This window comes from Nothobranchius furzeri, chromosome 5 (genome assembly GCF_043380555.1).
Source record: "Nothobranchius furzeri strain GRZ-AD chromosome 5, NfurGRZ-RIMD1, whole genome shotgun sequence".
In the NCBI taxonomy this organism is placed as follows: Eukaryota; Metazoa; Chordata; class Actinopteri; order Cyprinodontiformes; family Nothobranchiidae; genus Nothobranchius; species Nothobranchius furzeri.
The window spans coordinates 13,105,238-13,128,480 of record NC_091745.1 but is presented as its reverse complement, the minus strand read 5'-3'; the positions used below and the strand labels follow the sequence as shown (position 1 = coordinate 13,128,480).

The 23,243-nt window shown below is 45.5% G+C and overlaps 1 protein-coding gene across 1 annotated transcript in view; it reads right to left on the bottom strand.

Moving 5' to 3' along the window:
* LOC129160838 (zinc finger protein OZF-like) overlaps positions 1-23,243 on the bottom strand; it is a 45,718-nt gene that overhangs the window by 6,230 nt on the left and 16,245 nt on the right. The window lies entirely within an intron of this gene.

The following is a 23,243-nucleotide window of genomic DNA, read 5'->3' as shown; positions in this document are numbered from 1 at the left end:
CCAAGTAAAAGACGCATACTAACACCTATTATAAAAAGACCTTTTTTCCCTGCACACTGAACCAGGACATAAAAACTCAATGAGCTGCATACTGACTAGAAAGTTTGCCCTTATTGCCTGGCGTGTGTGTGTGTGTGTGTGTGTGTGTGTGTGTGTGTGTGTGTGTGTGTGTGTATGTGTGTGTGAGAGAGAGAGTCTTACATCCGCTGTGACGACACATTTTTCACCTCTGACATGGGGACATATTAAAATTGTGAGGACATTTACTAGGTTATCACAGTGAATAAAAACCTAATTTGGTTTTAGAGGTAAGGTGTGAATTAACTTTTAGTTGAGGTTAGAGTTGGGAATACAGCAACAGTAGTTACTTAACCAGACTGGTAATTGAGAGAACTGGGAAATGGCCTGCCATTACCCTGGCCCACTCAGTGACTGCCGTCAGTCATGACATGCTTCATGTCTAAATGAACAATCCGTCTTGTGACTAATCGGGCCTGTATTGGTGCTTTCACATCTGGGCAAGCACGGATCGGACTGTGTGGCATTTGTCCGGGTCCTGCACCAGTAGGCTTTGTTCACACAAACTTCTCATGAACGGGGAAATCTCCTAGCTAGTGGGCTGCGCCAAATAAAGCACAGAGAAAGTCAGCGGTTATTCCCTTAAACAATGGCTGTGCAGCTTAAATCTCTTTGTGTGTTCCTATGTGTGTGTGTGCTCCTCACGGCAGTGAGGAGCGACGCCGCTTCAGTCAGAGGCGACATTGACTTAACAGTATCCATGATAATGAATTGTGCAGGCAAGAAGGTCCCGCTGCTTGGTTCAATCCGTCAATCGAAGGCTCCCACTAACGGTAGGCGTGTTTTTGAACCGGCCAATTGGTTGGTAATGGGTGTGTTGGACCTGTTCAGCCCAAAGCAGACCTCCTTGGTATGTGGGCCGAAAAAACGACTGGTTTAGTGCAGAAAATTACAAGACTACATAGATATGGACACTTTAAAAGCTACCCAGTCTGGTCCATGCTGGCCAAGATTCGAAAGCACCATAAGTGATCATTTTGGAAGAACCAGTTTAAGGAGGTGTTTTAGGGCCATTTGAGTTAACACGAAGTGCACATTGCGCAGTAATGAGAATGCAGGGTGGGTTTGAGTGAGTAAGAAGAAACAATGGCTGCCAGGATTTGATAATCTGATCAGCATCACCTGACACCACTTCTAATTTTGACCTTTCAGCATACTGGGACTTTTTTTTCTAGGGTACAGTGCGTGCCTGTAAAATTTCCTGGTATTTATTAGCCCAAATCTCTGAGATTTCTGAAAAACATATCTGTGTTCAGAAAAGAACCAAATAATGGAACTGGATAACAAACACAGATATTATTTAACAAAGATGTTCAAAGCCTTTTCTCCACCTGCAGCACAGTCAGAGCCGCTTGAATAGAATAGACTATTATTCCCACAGTGGGGAAAACCACTCCTTACAACAGAACATACACTTAGAGAAAAAGAAGCAGAAAAATAAGTTACTATTGTAACCTTCAACCACTAAAATCATCGAATAAAATACAAACTTGGGTTTCCAGAAATATGCATCATAAAGGACACTCTCCTCCTTGAACCGTCACCTAAAGCTTGGTTTATGCTTGACGCATTCACTTTCCGCGCGGTGATGCGGCTCGCGGCTGGAACGCGCTTCACAACTCGCAGCATTTTATGGTTCGTGCGGCTCGTCTCTGCGGTGAGCCAATATTCTCCCAAACTGTAGGGGGCAGCATGGAGCTCTACGGCATGCATCCAACACTACACCATAGTAGAAGTAGAAATTACTGTTTACAACACGGCATTTCAGCATTTTTAACAGCGTCCTCGTCTTTTCCGACAGTGCGAGCTATATCTCTCCAAGAATTATTAACAACATGTTGATCACAGTGATCTTTGAGAGCTGAATCATACAAATGTCGGTATTTACGAACCTCTGCCGTACTAGTTCTTGCCGGTCCGCCATGTTTTTCCGCGTCCGACCGTCCGCGTGGTTAGAAATTTTCCGAGGTGCGCGTTGCGGAAATTCTGGGCCGTGCGGAGGCGCGGCGGAGGGGCGTGGTTGTTAAAATGACGCAAAATGACGCAACTTTTCCGCGCGGAGCCGTGCGGACCTCGCGGACGCGTCAAGCATAAACCAACCTTTATCGTGGTGGAGGAGTTTGAGTGCCCTAATGATCCTAGGAGCTAGGTTGTCTGGGGCACTTTGTGCCCCTGGTAGGGTCTCCCATGACAAATTGGTCTGAGGTGAAGGGTGAGACAAAGAACGGTTCACAGGATCTTTCATGGAGGTAAATTCAAAGAGTCGGAGTACCCGGCCCGGAGGGTTACCGGGATCCCACCCTGGAGCCAGGCCTGGGGTTGGGGCCCGTGAATGAGCGCCTGGTGGCCGGGCTTTCGCCCATGAGGCCCGGCCGGGCCCAGCCCGAACCGGATACATGGGCTCATCCAACTGTGGACCCACCACCCGCAGAAGGAACATGAAGGGTCCGGTGCAATGTGGATCGGGTGGCAGACCAAGGCGGGAGCCTTGGCGGTCCGATCCCCGGAAAAGAAAACTGGTTTTTGGGACATGGAACGTCACCTCGTTGGCGGGGAAGGAGCAGGAGCTTGTGGCAGAGGTTGAGTGGTACTGGCTAGATTTAGTCGGACTCACCTCGCCACGTAGCATTGGCTCTGGAACCCAAGTCCTTGAGAGGGGTTGGACACTCTCCTCTGCTGGAGTTGCTCCGGGTGATAGGCGGAGGGCAGGGGTTGGCTATTTGTTAGCCCCAAGACTCTCTGCCTGTGTGTTGGGGTTTACCCCGGGGGACGAGAGGGTAGCTTCCCTGCACCTTTGGGTCGTGGTACGGGTCCTGACTATTGTTTGTGCTTATTGGCCAAATATCAGTTCAGAGTACCCACCCTTTTTGGAGTCCCTGGGATGAGTGCTAGATAGGGGACTCCATTGTCCTGCTGGGGTACTTCAATGCTCACGTGGGCAATGACAGCTTGACCTGGAGGGGTGTGATTGGGAGGAACGGCCCGCCTGATCTGAACTCGAGTGGTGTTTCATTATTGGACTTCTGTGCAAGCTGCAGTTTGGCCATAACAAACACCATGTTCAAGCATAAGGATGCTAGTGTTGTCAAAAAAATCGATACCTAGATATAAATCGATACTAAAAGTGGTATCTAAATTAGATATTCCATCCCTGTGGTATCGATATTATGGACTATTATACACAGCCTTCTTCAAGTACACCGACACGCACGACAGCCAGATGCCGTAAAGCAACCTCCGCCTCCCAGACAAACAGAAGAAGAAGACGCCGCATGGCTACATTGCAATTTCCCACGCGAGTTGTCTCCGATCCAAGTTTGGTCTGCCAAATAAATAAACAAAAACATGAACAGCGAATTTGGGAGGCGCTTCACAGCCCAACTTAATTAGCATACCAAGTCCAACACGTAGTTGTATATTCATACTTGTGTGCTTAAAGGAAAACTCCCGTTTATTGCAACCCGGACTTAATTTCTAGCATGCAGTACGTTTGTTTACTCACGCTGACAACTTTGGTGCTACTTGGATTCCCCGGGGTATTAAGATCCATCGGCGAATCGCCATCAGTGTATATCCATATAACGGGTGCAGACGGGCACCCATGGTGCAGCCTCGAAATAAGACATTATCTGCACCAAAACATCTCAATGTCGAAAGGTTTTGTTAGGAATCATTAACGTGATTCCCCCTGTTCGTTTGGAGCGGGTCTGGGATTTCTAGGCGTAAACAGACTAGCCGCGGCTAATTAACTGGCGCTTTTAATGACGTCACTGCCGTGCGCCAATCTGTTTTTATTAAGATTACCTTTGTCCTACTGTGGAGAAATTTGTTTTCTCCCTTTATTGACCAACAGAGTTGTTCAAAAGTACAGAACAAAACATATGGGGTTACAGCTTATGACAAAAATGCACCTTAAACAGAGTTTAAGCAGCAAAACATCACTCTGCAAATAGTGTATATATAGTGAGACAATTCATGATTTAAAGTGTTAACTTTCGCCAGTTTTTGTATGCACGTTTTAAAAAATGCTGATACTTGAAAGGTTTAAGCACTTAATACACTTAATTCTTAACATTTAAGTTTTACAAAATAAATTGAGGAATGTTATTTTTTTAATAAACTTGTTCAATAAATTGGTGTTTTTAGATAGTATCGGAATCGAGTATCGAGTTTTTTCAAGTATCGAATCGAGTTTGAAATTTTAGTATCGTGACAACCCTAAAGGATGCCCATCGGTACACTTGGTACCAGGGCAGCCTAGGTCGCAGGTCGATGATAGACTTTGTAGTCATATCAGCTGACCTGCAGCCGTATGTTTTGGACACCCGAGTGAAGAGAGGAGCGGAGCTGTCAACTGATCACCACCTGGTGGTGAGTTGGATCAGATGGCAGGGGAAGATGCCGCGTAGACCTGGCAGACCCAAACGCATAGTGAGGGTCTGTTGGGAATGCCTGGCAGAAGAACCTGTTAAGACGGTCTTCAACTCCCACCTCCGGCAGAGCTTTGACCGCGTCCCGAGAGCAGTGAGGGACATTGACTCCGAGTGGGCCTTGTTCCACTCTGCGATTGTTGAGGCGGCTGTTGCTAGCTGTGGTCGCAAGGTGGCCTGTGCCAGTCGTGGTGGCAACCCCCGTACCCGCTGGTGGACACCAGAGGTTCGGGGAGCCGTCAGGCTGAAGAAGGAGGCCTACAGGGCGTGGCTGGTCTGTGGGTCTCCGGAGGCAGCAGACAGGTACCGGATAGCCAAGTGGGGTGCAGCAGTGGCAGTTGCTGAGGCAAAATCTCGGGCGTGGGAGGAGTTTGTTGAGGCCATGGAGAAAGACTATCGATCGGCTCTAAATAGGTTCTGGCAAACTGTCCGGCGCCTCAGGAGAGGAAGACAGCAACTCACTCACGCTGTTTACAGTGGGGATGGGGAGCTGCTGACGTCAACTAGGGCTATAGTCGGACGTTGGAAGGAATACTTTGAGGAGTTCCTCAATCCCACCTATGCACATTCCGAGGAGGAACCAGAGCCGGGAGACCTGGGGATGGACTGAGGCAGAAGTTGCTGAGGTAGTCAAACAACTACACAGCGGCGGAGCCCCGGGGGCAGATGAGGTTCGTCCTGGGTATCTCAAGGCTATGGATGTTGTAGGGCTGTCATGGTTGTCAGTGGTCATCGGGGGCAGTTCCTGTGGAGTGGCAGACCGGGGTGGTGGTCCCCATCTTTAAGAAGGGTGACCTGAGGGTGTGTTCCAACTATAGGGGGATCACACTCCTCAGCCTCCCTTGAAAGGTCTACTCCAAGGTACTGGAGAGGAGGGTCCTATCGATAGTTGCATCTCAGATTGAGGAGGAGCAATGTGGTTTGCGTCCTGGCCGTGGAATTGTGGACCAGCTCTATACCCTTGCAAGGGTGATGGAGGGGGCATGGGAGTTTGCCCAACCAATCCACATGTGTTTTGTGGATTTGGAGAAGGCTTATGACTGTGTCCCCATGGGCACCCTGTGGGAGACGCTCCAGGAGTATGGGGTGGGTGGCTTTCTGTTAAGGGCCATTCAGTCCCTTTACCAGAGGAGCGTGAGTTTGGTCCGCATAGCCGGTAGTAAGTCGGACCTGTTTCCGGTGAAGGTTCGACTCCGCCAGGGCTGCCCTTTGTCACCGGTTCTGTTCATTACCTTTATGAACAGAATTTCTAGGCGCAGCAGTGGTGTGGAGTGTGTCGAGTTTGGTGGCAGCAGAATCTCGTCTCTGCTTCTTGCGGATGATGTGGTCCTCCTAGCTTCATCCAGCTCTGACCTTCAGCTCTTGCTGGCTAGGTTCGCGGCCGAGTGTGAAGCGGCTAGGATGAGGATCAGCACCTCCAAATCTGAGACCATCGTTCTCGACCGGAAAAGGGTGGCTTGCCAACTCCGGGTCGGGGAGAGGTCCTACCTCAAGTGGAGGAGTTTAAGTATCTCGGGATCTTGTTCACGAGTGAGGGTAGGAGGGAACGGGAGATCGACAGGCGGATTGGTTCAGCGTCTGCAGTGATGCGGACGCTGAGCCGATCTGTCGTGGTGAAGAGGGAGCTGAGCCAGAAAGCCAGACTCTCAATTTACCGGTCGATCTACGTCTCAATCCTAACCTATGGTCATGAGCTTTGGATAATGACTGAAAGAACGAGATCGCGGATACAAGCGGTCGAAATGAGTTTCCTCCATAGGGTGGCCGGGCTCAGCCTTAGAGATAGGGCGAGGAGCTCGGACATTCGGGAGGGACTCGGAGTAGAACCGCTGCTTCTCTGGATCGAAAGGAGCCAGTTGAGATGGTTTGGGCATCTGGTCAGGATGCCTCCTGGACGCCTCCCCGGGGAGGTGTTTCGGGCATGTCCTGCTGGCAGGAGACCCCGGGTCGACCCAGGACATGTTGGAGAGGTTACATCTCCAATCTGGTCCGGGAACGCCTTGGGGTCCTGCCGGAGGAGCTCGTGGAGAAGGCCGGGGAGAGGACGGTCTGGAGTTCCCTAGTTGGGATGCTGCCCCAGCGACCCGGACCCGGATAAGCGGAGGAAGACGACAACAACAACGACAAAGGACACTGACATACTAATGTACATCAGTGCACAAGTATTGAACACATTCTGAATATTGCATTGATGTCATTGTGTAACAGAGCCATTATACACGTTTACTGCAGAGGGGATGAACAACCTATGGTAGTGTTCTGTTTTGCATCCTGGATGTGCCACTGAAGGAGCTGTCCAAGGCCTCCACAGTGGAATGCAGTGGGTAAGGTTTTTTTAAGATGGAGGTCATCTCCACCATCATCCTCCTTTCACACATCTCCTCTACTGAATGTAGTTGGCAGCTGGGAATTAACTTTAAAGAACCTCAGCCTCCTCAGTACGTGGAGGCGGCTTTGGCCCATCTTATACAGAGCATATGTGTTGTTGGACCAGTTTAGTTTACTGCTCAGGTGAACACCCCGGTACTTAAAGGTATTCACCACCTAAATGTCTCCATCCTGGATGTTAACTGGTGACTGAGGAGTAGTGTTTCTCTGGAAATCAATCACCATCTCCTTTGTCTTACTGGTGTTCAAGCAAACACCAGTCAATAAAGTCTACAATGACTGACCTGCACTTCAGGTCATTCCCCACCGACACACAGCCAAGTCATCTGAGAACTTCTGGATGTGACAGCGCTGCTGGTGTTGTAAGTGAAATCCGAGGTGTAGAAGGTGAATAGCAAACCTTTCTTTTCACTACAAGTCAAAGCCTTAGGAAACGGCCGCGAAACATCCAAAATGTTCTCTCTCTGAGCCTCAGAACCTGGTTGAGCTGGAGAAAGTTTTCTGCCATCCAGGATTTGATGTCTAAATTGCAGTTAAATAGTGCAGCCATTGGCCGTGTGTCATCAGGAGACACGGAGATGCACAACCGCGTCTCGTAGACCTCTGTTCTAATCCCCCCCCCCCCCCCCCCCCTCTCTCTGTATGTTTGTGTGCATGTGTGTAGGTATGTAATTGAGCTCCTGGGTGGGGAGGCCTATAGGGCCATACCCATCTGTACCAGGTCGGCCCGGGCCGGGTAGCGTAGGTTGTTTACATATCTGGGTGGCCTGGTATTTTTCCGGGCCAACCAAGGCTCATTCTCAGCCCTCTTCTCGAGGGGGTCTGCTTCAGGCCGACCAGGGCCAACACACCCACTGCTGACAGCAAATTCACACCTTCCATTAGAGCAAGCCTCTGATTGGTGGGTAGAATCAGCCCACATGGGCTTAAGACAAGGATGTGTGGAATCAACCGGGCCAGGCTGGGGCCGACTGGGGCTACCCAGCCCGGGCCGACCCGGTACAAATGGGAATGGCCCGTAAGTCTCCTGTTCCGTGGTACTATCTTCTCTCGGCCACTTGCGTCTCAAGACCTGTGATGAGGACCATGGAAATGTGGTGCGATTCAAGACCAAGTTAAAGGAGGAGCTAGCATCCCGTCAAGAACAGCTCAACAATGCATGGCTCCAGATTGCTACAGTATTGGATCCTCGTTTCAAAGACTTAAAATGCCTGCCCAAGACAGAGAGGGAAGAGGTGTGGACCACACTTGAAGGAATGCTGCAACAAGAATCGCCCAGAAAGTCTTCAAAGACACATGATGATGGGCCACCCGTTAAGAAAATCTGCCTTCTGCAAATGAGCTCGGATACAGAATCAGAAGATGAAGAGGTCCAACCTGCCATACACAGGTACAGAGCAGAGCCCACTGATAAATTGGAGGACTGCCCCTTGAGGCTGAAGTGTAAACACCCCTCAGAAGAAATGTGGAATGCTGCTGTCGCCATGGAAGCTTTCTCCCTATGTCAGCCTGGGCGGGACTGTGACCGTGAAGGCCGTGGAACCGTATCTAGGGTCAATGTGCTCTCTAACCCAATAATCTCCCTCCCCTGTCCAAACGGAGGTGGTGAGTGCTGCTGCCCCTCGGGGATGCTTGCGGCTGCGCACTCTGAAGTGAGGAGAGTCCCAGAACCCTTCCTCCACATCTAGTGGAGACTTATGTTGTGTATCGTCTGAAGTCTGTGTGCATATCTGTCTGAGGTGTTTTTTTGCATAGCAAAGCTATCCTCTCTGTCGGGGGTAACTCTGAAGTAGGGCTGCACAATATATCGAAAAATTATCGTCATTGGGATAAAAGGATGTGCGATAGGCCCATCGCAAAGCACGTCAAAGATGGCTATAAATGTTTGGTTCAACATTTCCATCCGTGTCATACATCATCTTTTGTTAACCAGCTATGCTTTTTACGCGGAAGTATTATTTGACCAATCAAATGTAGCCCTGCTGATATGCAGCCAATCAGATGTTCACGTAATACGCCCGGCCCCTACGTAGACCCTTAGGATGGAAAGCAACACCTGAGCTGAGTTAGCGGCGCCGTTCCCTTGTTCGTCATAGTGGCTCAGAGCAATGAATGCACTTTGTGCTGAGGTTTCTGGAATCAGCGCTGCTTTCAAACGTGAACGTGAGTCCGCTCAGTGTCGTTAATCATTTTTACCGGGCTGACTCTTACACGTGCCGGTGAACCAACCCCCCTTCATGTCGCTAGTGTTCCACCGGGTGGTGATGTTAGCCCCAGGCTCCGGTTAGCTTCCAGCTAAACGGCTACAGCACTCTCCTCCCAGTCCCACCCTGATAAAGAGGGCCTGGAAAAGTTCCCCCACACATCAAAGTGATTTTTCATTTATGAGCTTTTATAACCTTGTTAATCAGGATAGTTGATTTGCTGCTTCACATAAACTGTCAGTCAGAAGCTCTGCTAGCCGGTTATCTTAGGGGAGCTAGTTCTATTTGTTAGCTTGTTATCAGAATCATAGTTGCAGTTTCATCATCTGAGCTGCTTTTTAAGATCTATGTAAACTTGTTCAATTTGGGGTTAAAAACAAATGTTTTCACATATTTTCCATGTAGTTTTTTGCCAGTTCCTCTTCTGAAAGGTAGACATTTTTTTTTTCTCTTTCCCTCAAAAAATCTTAATATTCTCCTAGATTGGCCCAGCACAGTTCACAGTGTTTCCCCTAGGAATTTTTCCAGCTGTGGTGGAGGTGGTGTTGGCAGGGGGGGGAATGACACGCCTCACCTTTATGTTAATATTGTTTTATTTGATGCACTCCACTTTGGACTGCACCAATCCAGCGACTGCTGCATTTTAATAACTAGTACTAAAGGTGAATACACCAATATTTGCACAAGAATAATTTCTGTTTTCAACTCTCAGTGACACACTTTGCAGGGTGGATTTGGCATTTAATTTTTCTTGGCGTCTGGAAAAACATATTCTTTTCCCCCCTTTATTTGACTTTCTGACCCCTTTATTTTGGTCCAAGATCATTACTGGGCTGGCCTTATTAAAAACGTTCTACACCCCTGCTTAGTAGACTTAATGAAGTATTTTTAAGCCAGTATAAAAATGACAGAAACACAAATTTACATATTTGGCATTACTGACCAATATTTTTTATTTAATTTATTTGTTAAGAACATCAAGATGCATTACAGTGAACATTATAATAAGCTGGGCGGACACTGTGCGGCTTTTTCACTCGTAACACAGCTTCAGCTCAAACTGTACGACTTCAGCGCAGGGTAGATCTCAGGAGTCATGTGCTCACTGTACGTCTGGTAGCAACACGTCGGACCTAAAAATATGCTAAAAATAGCAGTTTTTTACACAACACGTCAGACTTTTTTGTCTTGTTTTGCCTGTTGTCCTTCGGGAGTGCTGCAGGAGGACACACAGGGATTTATGGGGGTTGGATGAGGAAACGAAATAAAGAAAGTAAATTTGTGTTTTGTGATCAGTTTAATTTGACATGAACACGACAAACATGCTTTCTTGACAATCTTTGTGAGTAAAAAAACGTGTAGAAATAAAAACGAACAACGTGTGTTATTAGGTAAATAGCGGGTGAGCGGAGTTGATGCAGGATTGCGAATGCGCCGTGAGCGGTTCTGGTACTTTTTGGGTCGCAGCTGCTCGCAGCGCCGCTTCAACAGTGCGATACCCTCATGAGGAACAAGATAAATATCAAACACTCCAGAAGTCTGTGCGAGCTGCTGATCGGTAGCTGGTCACGTGGTGTTAATCGCCTCTCGTAACCCCCTGTACACTGCACGACGCTCAACGCTCAACTCGCCCCGATCTTGTGGATTCTCGCACGAGTGGAAAATCTGCTCAAAAAAGTGAAAAAGTCACACAGTGTCCGCCCAGCTTTTTTGAGCCGATTTTCCAGTCGTGCAAGAAGCCACGACATCGGGGCGAGTTTTGCGCCGAGCGGTCGTGTAGTGTACAGGGGGTTACGAGAGGCGATTAACACCACGTGACCAGCTGCCGATCAGCAGTCGTGAGGTCGCAGGGACTTCTGGTGTGTTTAATATTTCGCTCGTCCCTCGTGAGGGTATCGCACTGTTGAAGCGGCGCTGCGAGCAGCTGCGAGCAGCTACGATCCAAAAAAGTATCAGAACCGCTCACGGCGCATGCGCGCGCAATCCTGCATCAACGCCAGTCGCTCGCTATTTCCCTAATAACACACGCTGTTCGTTTTTGTTTCTACACGTTTTTTTACTCACAAAGATTGTCAAGAAAGCGTGTTTGTCGTGTTCATGTCAAATTAAACTGATCACAAAACACAGATTCACTTTCTTTATTTCGTTTTCCTCATCCAACCCCCATAAATCCCTGTGTGTCCTCCTGCAGCACTCCCGAAGGACAACAGGCAAGACAAAAAAGTCTGACGTGTTGAGTAAAAACTGCTATTTTTAGCACATTTTTAGGGCCGACGTGTTGCTACCAGACGTACAGTGTGAGCAGTCAGGTCGCATGCGAGAACTGGGTCGTACAGTGTGAGCACACGACTCGTGAGATCTGCTCTGCGAGGAAGTCGTACAGTTTGAGCTGAAGCTGAACGCTGCGAGTGAAAAAGTCGCACAGTGTACGACCGGCTTTACTGTCTGTGTGTGTGCGTTGATGCCTGGGCCGAGCTGACTGAGCTCCCGGCTGCAGTTTTGTGTGTAGGGAGGGGCGGACGCTCTATCTGACTGGCCAATCACAGAGCGTGAAGACAGTCAGTTACCCAATAAGGATTTCATTCAGCACGATTACAGATATTTACGAGTTTTACACTCGTTTCTTGCTCGTATTCGTCAAAAATGCTTTATCCGTACGCTCATAGCTGTAACCACCCTGCCCTGCCCCCTCCTCCTTGCTACCTGCCGGCTGTGATCACAAGCAACAACACAGTAGTTCCCGCTGCTTCTTCGGGAAACGGCGCAAAAAAAAAAAAAACATCAATAAAACTTGGGATGTTGTAGGCGTGGCGGTGGGATTTCAGCCGTGGCGGGCCGCCACGGCTACGCCTATGTAAAGGAAACCCTGGTTCACTTCCCAATTGCAGCAACAGCCTTATATCATAACCACATAAGTGGAGAACATGTTCAGTAGCAATGAGAGAATTTGCTGTTGCATTTAAGTTATGTTAACTATTATTTAAAATTTAAACTTATTTTCTGATTTTTTTTATTTAAAAAACCCTGGTAAGGGATGTTTTTCTGTATTTGGAGCATCAGAAAAAGTTTTATGGTGGTGGTGATGTTTTAATGTCACTGAGAAACTGCATGCATGCAGTTTGTTGTTTTGCTGCTAATACAGTAGCAGGTGCAGCTGCATATTTTTTCTATTAAAATGTTATGTTGTAATGGAATTCATGCATTAGTTTTTGTTAGCTTTGAACCCAGAGCAGACATCACACGCCAGACGACATCAACACTGCATACTTTAGTATTTGTTCATTTATCGCAAGTAATATCGACATCGCAATATTAATTCAATTCAATTCAAGTTTATTTATATAGCGCCAAATCACGACAAGAGTCGTCTCAAGGCACTTCACATAATAAAAATTCCAATTCAGGTCAGTTCATTAAGCCAATCAGAAATAATTTTTCCTATATAAGGAACCCAGCAAATTGCATCAAGTCACTGACTGGTGTCAGTGACTATACAGCAATCCTCATACCAAGCAAGCATAAAGCGACAGTGGAGAGGAAAACTCCCTTTTAACAGGAAGAAACCTCCAGAGAATCCTGGCTCAGTATAAGCAGCCATCCTCCACGACTCACTGGAGATCGAGAAGACAGAGCAGACACACACACACACACACACACACACACACACACACACACACACACACACACACACACACACACACACACACACACACACACACACACACACACACGGACAAGTAATGTGTCTACAGTTATATTGTGATGTCTTAGTAAATATTCTATTTGGTGAAAGATAAACTTTATTGTATTTATCCTAGTGGATCTATAATTAAACGGATAAACTAGTATTAGCACATCAAAAGTCAAGGAAACCAAAAAGTTATTATCAGGAGAGAGAGAATGTTTAAGTGGTTAGCAGCAGTGTGCTAGTCGATGGCCCCCTCCATGAGGCCACCACAGCTCAGCAGAACGTCATTGTCGCTTCTTCTGGGGAGAAAAACACTTACAGAGAAAATAAAGTTAACAGCTGAAATTGGACAAAATAGTACAGTTAAAGAGCAGACTGTAGAAGAAAGCAGTAGAGTGTGAGAAGTGGTCAGTGTATCCTCCAGCAGTCTAAGCCTATAGCAGCATAACTACAGAGATAACTCTGGATAATCTATCCTATTTAGATGTAGGCATGTTGGAGGCAGGGCAAGGGAGAGCCGTCTTTACCGACTGTACACTCCACCTCCCTCTACTCCCCCACTTGTCCAGATTATTAAGCACTGTTATCGAATATCGCAGGTTTTCCTAATATCGTGCAGCCCTGCTCTGAAGTCCCCCCCCCCCTCATATAAACCCTCTCGATCTATAACAGTAGCGCGACTCGTGTCACGAATGACCACAGTCACCAATTCTTGTCATGTGTCTATGTATGTATGTATGTATGTCTGATCTTGGAATTGTCTGTACTGAAACAATTGCCCCTCGGGCAATCAATTTCCCTCTGGGATTAATAAAGTATTATTGAATTGAATGAATTGAATTGAGGTGGTGGGCATCTCATTCAGGAGCCTATGAGAAGCTGGCCTCACTAGCTCAGAAATATCTAGCCACTCCTGCAACCACTGTTACCTGTGAACGACTTTTCTCTGTTGCAAGTCACATTGTGAACAAGAACAGGTCAGCTTTACTTTCGGAAAACATGAACAAGTTAGTTTGCCTCAGCAACTGGCTGAAAGATGAAAAAGCTCGGTAGATTTGGAAGGTGATGTGCAAACAAAAAGACGAGTTTCAGTGCAACATGTTATAGTAGTGAGGCTTGTTTGAGCAACTGGATTAGTGAATATAGGAAAAGGTAAAATATTGTTCTTTTGGTTTAATTAAAATTTTTTATTGAAAATATTTTTTCAACACAAAAATGCGAAGGATGACTCAAATTGTGTATGATAAAAATGTGGTAGGCCACAGTTATGCTTTGACTACATTTATTGCTTTCTGTTCTATTGAATACTGTATTGTACATCCTGGTTAATAAGAATGCCAAAAAGGAACAAGGTGGGACATTGCAAAGACAAATAATATGGTGTGTAGTATGTTTCAGCTTGACTTAAACCACCATAATTTGGCTGTGTTAATAAACAGACATAATATGAAAATTGTGTATCTGTATCCTGTTATTTATCTTTTGGTATGCATTTGAGAAAAAAACAGCTTAAAACCATTGACATATACATATATGGACAATGGGTTTCCAAAGACTTCTACAACACGTTTTTGAGGAGAAATGGGAGGTGGCCACCACCGACATTTTGACCGTGTCACAGGTTCCGTCAAGCCCAGACAATTCCACAAAAGGGAAGAGAGGTGGAGCTGTAAGGCTGGGATCAACTGACGACACCCAGTCGAACTAGCTACAAGCTAACCTGAAGCTAACCCAAAGCTAACGCGGAGGTGGGAGCTAAGCTCACGGAGGTAGCAACCTAGCTACAATTGGAGTTACACCAAAGCTTCTGAATCAGAGATACGCCGGTCTGACCGCTGGGTAAAACCGGGTGGAACACAGAGGTCTCCCGAGAGCTCCACAAGCCAGCAGCCGCACGGCAGACAAGTGCTGCAGCGATCAGAGATGCGCTGAGCTGTGGGGAGGGGAGAAACGAGTGGAAAACATTGGTTTCCATCCGAGAGCTCCACAAGCCGGCAGCCCACGTGGCAGACAGGAACCGCGGCAATCAGAGATGCGCCGAGCTGTGGGGAGGGGAGAAACGGGTGGAAAACAGAGGTCTCCCGAGAGCTCCACAAGCCGATGGTCGGAACCCAGCTCCATCAACATGTTATATTTCAACCCATTTTCTAAAGTGCAGCATTATGTTAAATGCACTGGGTTTGACCCTATTACATTTAAATTTCATGGTTAAACAGTACATGTTAAAATTGTCACGCGCGTGACTGGCGAGTGGAGCGGAGGTAGGATCCAAACGCGGGGAGGAAGAAGGCGAACAGGTAAGTCAGTTTGACATGAGTTTATTGGAGACACGCTGGACACTGAAACAATGACACGACATGGAACACAGAACAGAAGGGGTTTAAATACACGAGGAGCGGGAGCTATGGTGATTGGGAAACAAGAGGCAGGTGGGAGCAATTAACGGAGACACAGACTACAACCTAGGAGAAGACAGGACAGGGTGTGACAAAAATCTAAGCTCAGCTCGGCAATGACCTAAAATACATAAATATAATTTTACTTACCGAAAAAAATGAAGTGGCGACTCCTTGGACGCTCTATTAGTGCAATTAATACCACAGCAAGTCATTTTGTCCCACAATTGCACAAATAATATCCAAAAAGAACGCACAAACGGCACAACTAATGGTCTAAGTTGAGAGACTGAAACTGACGGAACAGTTTTCAGGCTAAGCCGAGGCTAAGACTGAGGCCTTTCCCGGGAGCTAGCTCTGCGGCAACGTGGGTCTGATGCTCATTAATTATAAAGAATTTTGGACTTTTAATACACTTAAACAGAAGAGTGAGAAAAAATTCTCCCCCCTCAGAGTTGTCATGAGTGTAAACTAGATCATTTAAACCAAAAACATGTTTTGGTAATAGGCTGTAAACATGTTTATTTCTGCTGTGAAATTGGTATTTTTAACATGGGAGTCAATGAGGATTTGCTCGATTCTGACAACAGCCCCCAGCGGATGAGGGTGGAACTGCAATTTATTTCACTTCCGCATTGGCCTCAATTTCTGTCCCGCATTGTGGGGGCTTGGTTAGGATTCAGGTGTGGTTTCAAATAGTGATTAATCCTGATTAATCCACTGAAAATGCTGATTAATCTGATTAAATTTTTTAATCATTTGACAGCCCTAATAATAATAATAATATAGTATAATGTCAGTTGTTGTAGTCGTGTTTACAGTAATTTCATTTAGACCAAAATAATCTGCTTGTATGATGGATTTCTGGTCAGGGTCAATGCTTTGGGGCAGCAGTAGCTCAGGTGGTAGAGCGGGTTGCCTCATCATCGGAGGGTCATGGGTTCGATTCCAGCTCCCACCAGGGGTATCCTGCAGTTGTGTCCTTGGGCAAGACACTTCACCCAACTTGCCTGTGTTAGTGGTGGTCAGAGGGGCCGATGGAGCCAAATGGCAGCCTCGCCTCTGTCAGACCTCCCCCAGGGCGGCTGTGGCTACAAGTAGCTTACCATCACTAGCATTGTGTGAATGTGAGAGTGTGTGAAAGCATCTTTGGGTGTCTAGAAAAGCGCTATATAAGTTCAATGCATTATTATTATTATTATTTAGACGTTAGAAGTTAACCCATCAACTAGGGCTGGAAGATATGGCCTAAAACCAATATCACGATATATTGAGGATTTCACCTCGATAATGATAAATGGACAATAACTACAGGTATGCGCATAAAACAAAAGTTTTCCACTAGGTGGGGCTGTCACATGGATCACGTTGAGTCACATTTCTACGTGACTCAAGGTGGTAGAGCTTCTTAAAGGTAACGTTGCCAACCTACACACATCTTTTCATTTTTTTATTATCAAATTTATTGATGGGAAAAATGATTTCACTATAAGTCAGAAATTTCGATAAGGATAACTTTTCTGTTTATTTCGCAGCCCTACCATCAACATATAAAAAGTGGACATTACCCCCTCATTGCTCATTGCTCTCCCTGTTAGTTGCTGCTGCTGCTGACTGAAGCATCGCAAAACCGAGGCTCATCTATGGCCACTGGATTGGCTGGCATACCTGCTGAATCAATCAATCAATCAATCAAATTTATTTCTAAAGCGCTTTTCAAACAAAGTGTGATTCAAAGTGCTTTACAAAATGACCCCAGATTCCCATAACAGGTTAAAAACATTAACAAACATATGTAAGCACACGCACACACACAGACTCACACACACAAGTAAAAATTATATTAGGCTGAGTCCAGATGAGCCAAGTATGGTAACGCAAGGAAACGCCATCAGAGGAGCCGTCTGTCCCGGCAGCATCAGGTGTTCCACACTAAGTAGGGCGCTCAGTGGAGGGGGAGCATAGACCCCCACCTATAGAGCGCCCAGGAAGCTACAGTCCCACAGAGGAAACACTGGATTAAAATGAGTAAAAATGTAATAAAAGAGCTAATATAAATGACAAAAATTAGAAAATAAGTAATAAATAAAATGATATAGACAGTAAAATAATAATTTAAATAATAAAACTGTGCTAAAATATTATCATATAGAACATGCAAAGCAAGTAATAAAATATAATCATGTAAAACGAGAATTAAAACTGTAGAAAATATTTAGATAAAAGCTAACCTAAAAAGATGGGTCTTGAGTCTTGACTTAAAAACATGAACGTTCTCTGCGGCCTTGAGGTCCTCTGGCAGCTCGTTCCAGAGGCGAGGGCCATAACACTGGAAGAACGCCTCGCCGTGAGTTTGTGTCCTGACTTTAGGGATGACCAGGAGACGCCTGCCAGAGGAGCGCAGAGGCCGCGAGGGTTCATATTGTACACCTAAGGTATGCTAGCAGTAGTTAGCACCACTCCTTGCTATATGCATTTCATAATTTCTTGCTCATGGATGTTTGCCTGATTCAGTGCTAGCTGATCTGTTGGTCCCACTGATGAAAGACAAGGGTGGGAGAGGTGGTAGTGTAGAGTTAATTCTGAACACTGGAATCACCTCTGTGCTATTCAGTGGAGATTCCGAAAAATGACCAATCAAATTAACCTATGAAGCTTATATCATATATATATATATATATATATAAATATCCAGGATACTTACATATCGATCTAACTTCATACATCAACCTGTTGATCTAATTTTAATCCAAAGATTAATGTTTAATTTAGATAATTAAATTTAATAGCAAAAGTTATTTTAAATCAAAAGCTAGGATCTTTGCATTTAAATAACCAGAAATATCAACCTTTTCTGTGTTTCGTTTCAATAATGAGGCAAGTTTAAAAATGAAGACATTTTATTACTAACAATTTTAAACTAAGGATTTGAAACGACAATTATAAAATGACAGTTATAAAATGACAATTCATGGATGGCAATTTTAATGACAATCTTTAACAGTTTTGATATTAAACTTTGTTTAAAAACAAAACCTGTGACTGAATGGAGCTAAAATGAGAATGATGAATTTTGGATGCGTGAATGAAGTTCTCAGAGGTCTCTTTCACAGAGAATGAAAGCGTTCTGGGTAGGGTTGTCACGATACTAAAATTTCAAACTCGATTCGATACTTGGAAAAAAACTCGATACTCGATTTCGATACTATTTAAAAACACCAATTTATTGAACAAGTTTATTCAAAAAATAACATTCCTCAATTTATATTGCAAAAATTAAATTTTAAGAATTAAGTGTGTAAAGTGCTTAAACCTTTCAAGTATCAGCATTTTTAAAACGTGATTACAAAAACTGGCGAAAGTTAACACTTTAAATCATGAATTGCCTCACTATATATACACTATTTGCAGAGTGATGTTTTGCTGCTTAAACTCTGTTTAAGGTGCATTTTTGTCATAAGCTGTAATGCCATATGTTTTGTTCTGTACTTTTGAACAACTCTGTTGGTCAATAAAGGGAGAAAACAAATTTCTCCACAGTAGGACAAAGGTGCATCTACCGGTTATCTTAATAAAAACAGATTGGCGCACGGCAGTGACGTCATTAAAAGCGCTGGTTAATTAGCCGCAGCTTGTCTATTTACGCCTAGAAATCCCAGACCCGCTCCAAACGAACAGGGGGAATCACGTTAATGATTCCTAACAAAACCTTTCGACATTGAGATGTTTTGGTGCAGATAATGTCTTATTTCGAGGCTGCACCATGGGTTCCCGTCCACACCCGTTATATGGATATACACTGACGGCGATTTGCCGATGGATCTAAATACCCCGGGGAATCCAAGTAGCACCAAAGTTGTCAGCGTGAGTAAACAAACGTACTGCATGCTAGAAATTAAGTCCGGGTTGCAATAAACGGGAGTTTCCTTTAAGCACATAAGCGTGAATATACAACTACGTGTCAAACTTGGTATGCTAATTAAGTTGGGCTGTGAAGCGCCTCCCAAATTCGCTGTTTATGTTTTTGTTTATTTATTTGGCAGACAAAACTTGGATCGGAGACAACTCGCATGGGAAATTGCAATGTAGCCATGCGGCATCTTCTTCTGTTTGTCTGGGAGGCGGAGGCTGCTTTACAGCATCTGGCTGTCGTGCGTGTCGGTGTACTTGAAGAAGGCTGTGTATAATAGTCCATAATATCGATACCGCAGGGATGGAATATCTAATCTAGATACCACTTTCAGTATCGATTTATATCTAGGTATCGATTTTTTTGACAACACTAGTTCTGGGTGAAAATGATGTTTTGCGGATAACTGAGTTATTTTGAGAGAAACAGCATCAAACGCATTCTGTCGAGGTCTACCTCACCCAATCAGAAGACCCCCGTTTGGATCCGAAGTGTCCAGGTGATGGGTTTCCTCCAGGCACGAGGTTGGTAGAAAAACCTCGAGCACAACCAGATCGGTCCTGGTGTTGGGGTTATTAGGAGCGAACAATTAGTAAGCTTCAACTTACTTTTGGATTCTTCAATAAATTCTGTAAATATGTAAATATTTACTGATTTATTAATTAATTAAGATATTCTTAGATATACGGGGCACCATTCCCCTTTAACCGGGGAAAAATTGAATCCAAAACTCTTATCAGTCTTTCTTGAAGTTCGTAGAATCCTTGGAGCAGAGACTTCTCTTCGACACAACAAAGCTACTGGAGACGAAAATCTGAATTTTATAACGTTTAATTAACAATTTGTCAAATGAATAAACAGTGGCATAAATGAATAATAACCATGTGATATAATAAAAGGATGTATATTCAAAATAATGTTCAAGGTGTTTGTGTGGTGTGTGTGAGTGAGTGTGTGTGTGTGTGTGTGAGATGAATGGGTCTTTGTTTCCCCAGAGTAGGTGGGGGGAGTGAGCTGTGAGTGTGTGTGGGGCTCTTCCCCTCCCCTCGCATTCAACAGGAGACCTGGATGTGTAAAGTTTTCTACTTTCCCGAACACTTAGTGGCTTAGAATCACAGTAAAACTTAACTCAAACACTTCAAAAGTTAACAAACAACAAAAGGTCACTTGTAAATTATTTAATCTAAAAGGAGTCGGCAGCCTGGCCAGAGCTGACGACTAAAGATATTAGCGATGATCAATAAGCAGTTTATTCTTTCAAAATGACCCGAAGGACGAATTGGGAGCGAAAGAGGAAAACACGAAGCTACTTTTTAAGCAATAGCGCGGTTTTATTGCTTATTCTGGACTATAGAGGAAACGAGAGAAGAAAAGGAGAGAGAAAAAATGAGTTTTCTGATCACCAGATGAGCAGCAAGGCGTCCCAGCTGTTTGATTTGACGGTTCTCCGTTTTCTCCGCAGTTTTCAGCGTCATCCGTCGGTTTAATGCTTTCTCCGTTGTTTGGCTCCACGAGTGTTTCTCCACGGGCTGGACACAAAGAGAACGAAGTTTCTTTTGTGCTGAGTTTGACAACTTACAGCGTCTCTGAGAGCTGAATGGAGCTCCGCTCGTTCCCAGTCAGGTCCCGATAATGGTGGAGTGGTTTCCAGCGGTTGCGTGGCTCAACTTGGCACTTAGAGCTTCCGCGTGCTCAAGTTGTCGGAGCGTTCGACAAGCGTGTCCTTACCGCCAGGTATCCTGGGCAAAAGAACGAGGTTTCTTTGTCTCTGCTGAAGATTTATGGTCTTAGTTCGCGGGAAAAGCTCCACGGCTTCCCGCACATGCGCAGAACGTGTTTCTGGTACTAGGCGGTGACATCATCCCAATGCTTCCGTGTGCAAAGCATCATGGGAAATGAAGTTTCTTGGCGCTGATGTGGTTATTTGCTTTTCAGAGCAATTTAAGCACAGTCATTTTGGAGAAAATCACTGCATAGTAATTTCCTCATGAGGTCAGACCCTCAACATTCCCCCTTTTGGTTTCGGGGATCGAAAAGCTCGATCGTCGGAAGCACAGATGGGTTTGTTCCTCATGAACGTAGGTCGACTTGATTGTCGGAAGCACAGGTGGGTTTGTCCCTTAGGACGTTGGTCTCCTTGGACGCCTTTGTCTTTGGTCTTTGTCTTGGATCCTGGCGCCTTTGGTCTTTGATCCTGGTCAGGCACAAAGAGGATAGGAAACGGGATAGTCCCCAACGCGCATAACGAGAAGAAGCCACTCACGCAGGTGGTACGCAATGATGATGTCGTCCATGCGAGAGGTAGTAGTGTAGAAGCAGGAAGGTCGGTGGGCGGTTAACTCCACGAGGGGACACAAAGGCATCTCACCGCCGGCCATACAGTTCAGTTTATGGATCACGCGGTGATGTACGAGGTCCATAGTTCGCAAACGCGCATTGACCTATGTGGTCCCAAGATTCCCCCCTTTTTGGTCCAAAGGGTGGATCAGGACAGTCTTTGGGCTAAAACAAGGACCATAAAACTAAGAGGTACTACAATGTGCTGGTGCGTCAGACAGAGTCATTGACAGACTGAGCTGGGCCGGCACATAACCACTAGTTAATATGTGACCAAGTACGAAACAAAAATACAGAAAACCCCAAAAAAAAAAAAAAACATATAACATCCAAGAAAATTCATAGCAACCTTGAGGTCTCATAAAATACATTCTTAGGTCATACATTCAGTGTGTAGCTTATAAAGAATGTGACATAATGCAACACTCAGATAAAAAATGTGAGGTAGACTAAAGTGAGAACTACTCTTAGGGTTACAGAATAACAAAGAAAATGTTGCTCACCCCCTTTAGACAGGTGTGGTACATTCGCGCTTGGAGTCTACCCGAACGCGGTCACGAGGCACACCATAGGTGAGCAAGTGCATCTTATCTTGGAGTTTCTTAACACGCCTGTAGGCGGACTAAGCCATCACGGCCGTGATGAGCCATCCCATCCCCAGGGCGACCAATGTGCAGATTAAGGTGGTATAATCTGTGTCAATGTAGCGTCTTGGGCGTCAAAGTAAGTTCACGCGGGTTTTGTGTGAACTTAACAAATTTGGTTCCTTCAATCAGTAATTGTTGGTCAATTTCTAAATCGAAGGCAAAGTTATAACCCTGGAAAGCGTCCATGATCTCAATCTCTGAGTCATGCTGTTCGAGGTTGAGGTGATGGAGTGTCAGGTTTCTAGTTCAAAGTGGAAATGCCTACCGTCCTTTCAAATACCAATGTTCAGCATCGACCTAAACCTATAGATGTGAGGTGTCACAATTATGGGAACGTTTAACAGGAAACCGAGTTCTAATTTTTTCCAACGTGAATGGGCATTGCACTACTTAGGCTGTACGCTAGGTGGATTTGTGAAAGGTGCACAGTAGAGGGGTAGCAGCTGTCAAGCTAACTTTGAGCAGGTCCAGTGGTACCAAGTACGGGGAAATACGACTTTCAACCAAGCTGTCCAGCGTGGAACTTACTTCCCTGAGCAGGTCCTACATCAAATCTCTCACCACTCGTGTGTACACAATATCCTGAGGTATGGTTTCAGACAAAGTCTTGATTGCACGTAGAGATCCATTAATCAGAGCCTAGTGTAGGTACCAGAGTACCCTGTAAGGTTTTAGTAGGTACATCCTGTTAGCGGTCTAGGAAGGAGTTTCTCTTGGTTAGTGAAAGTGACGGCGGGGGGGGGGGCCTGGTTCTTTGTCGGTTAGTACATGTTAGTGGGTTAAACGTGCACTTTCCCCCCTTTCCATTTCCATGCATAGAACTATGTAGAGACTACGTCTACCTCCTGCGGGGAGTCTGGTCTCTGTACCCGCGGGGATGGTTTGACGTAGGGTTTGATTTGGTTTGCATGCACCCATTTGTAGACAGGCTCCTGTCTCGCTTTGGTGATGCGTAACCTGTATGCAACTGGAGAGAGTTTTGCCACGATCTCAAATGGTCCTGACCAGCAGGGCAGGAACTTCTTAGCTTTGCGTGCCGGTTGGGCGAACCGAAAGTAGAATACTTTGTCACCCACCTCGTATTCGCGGCTGGTTGTCTTTTGGTCGTAGTAGGCTTTAGCGCCTTCTACGTCGGTCTCCAGTTTCTTCTGAGCGTGCGCGAACG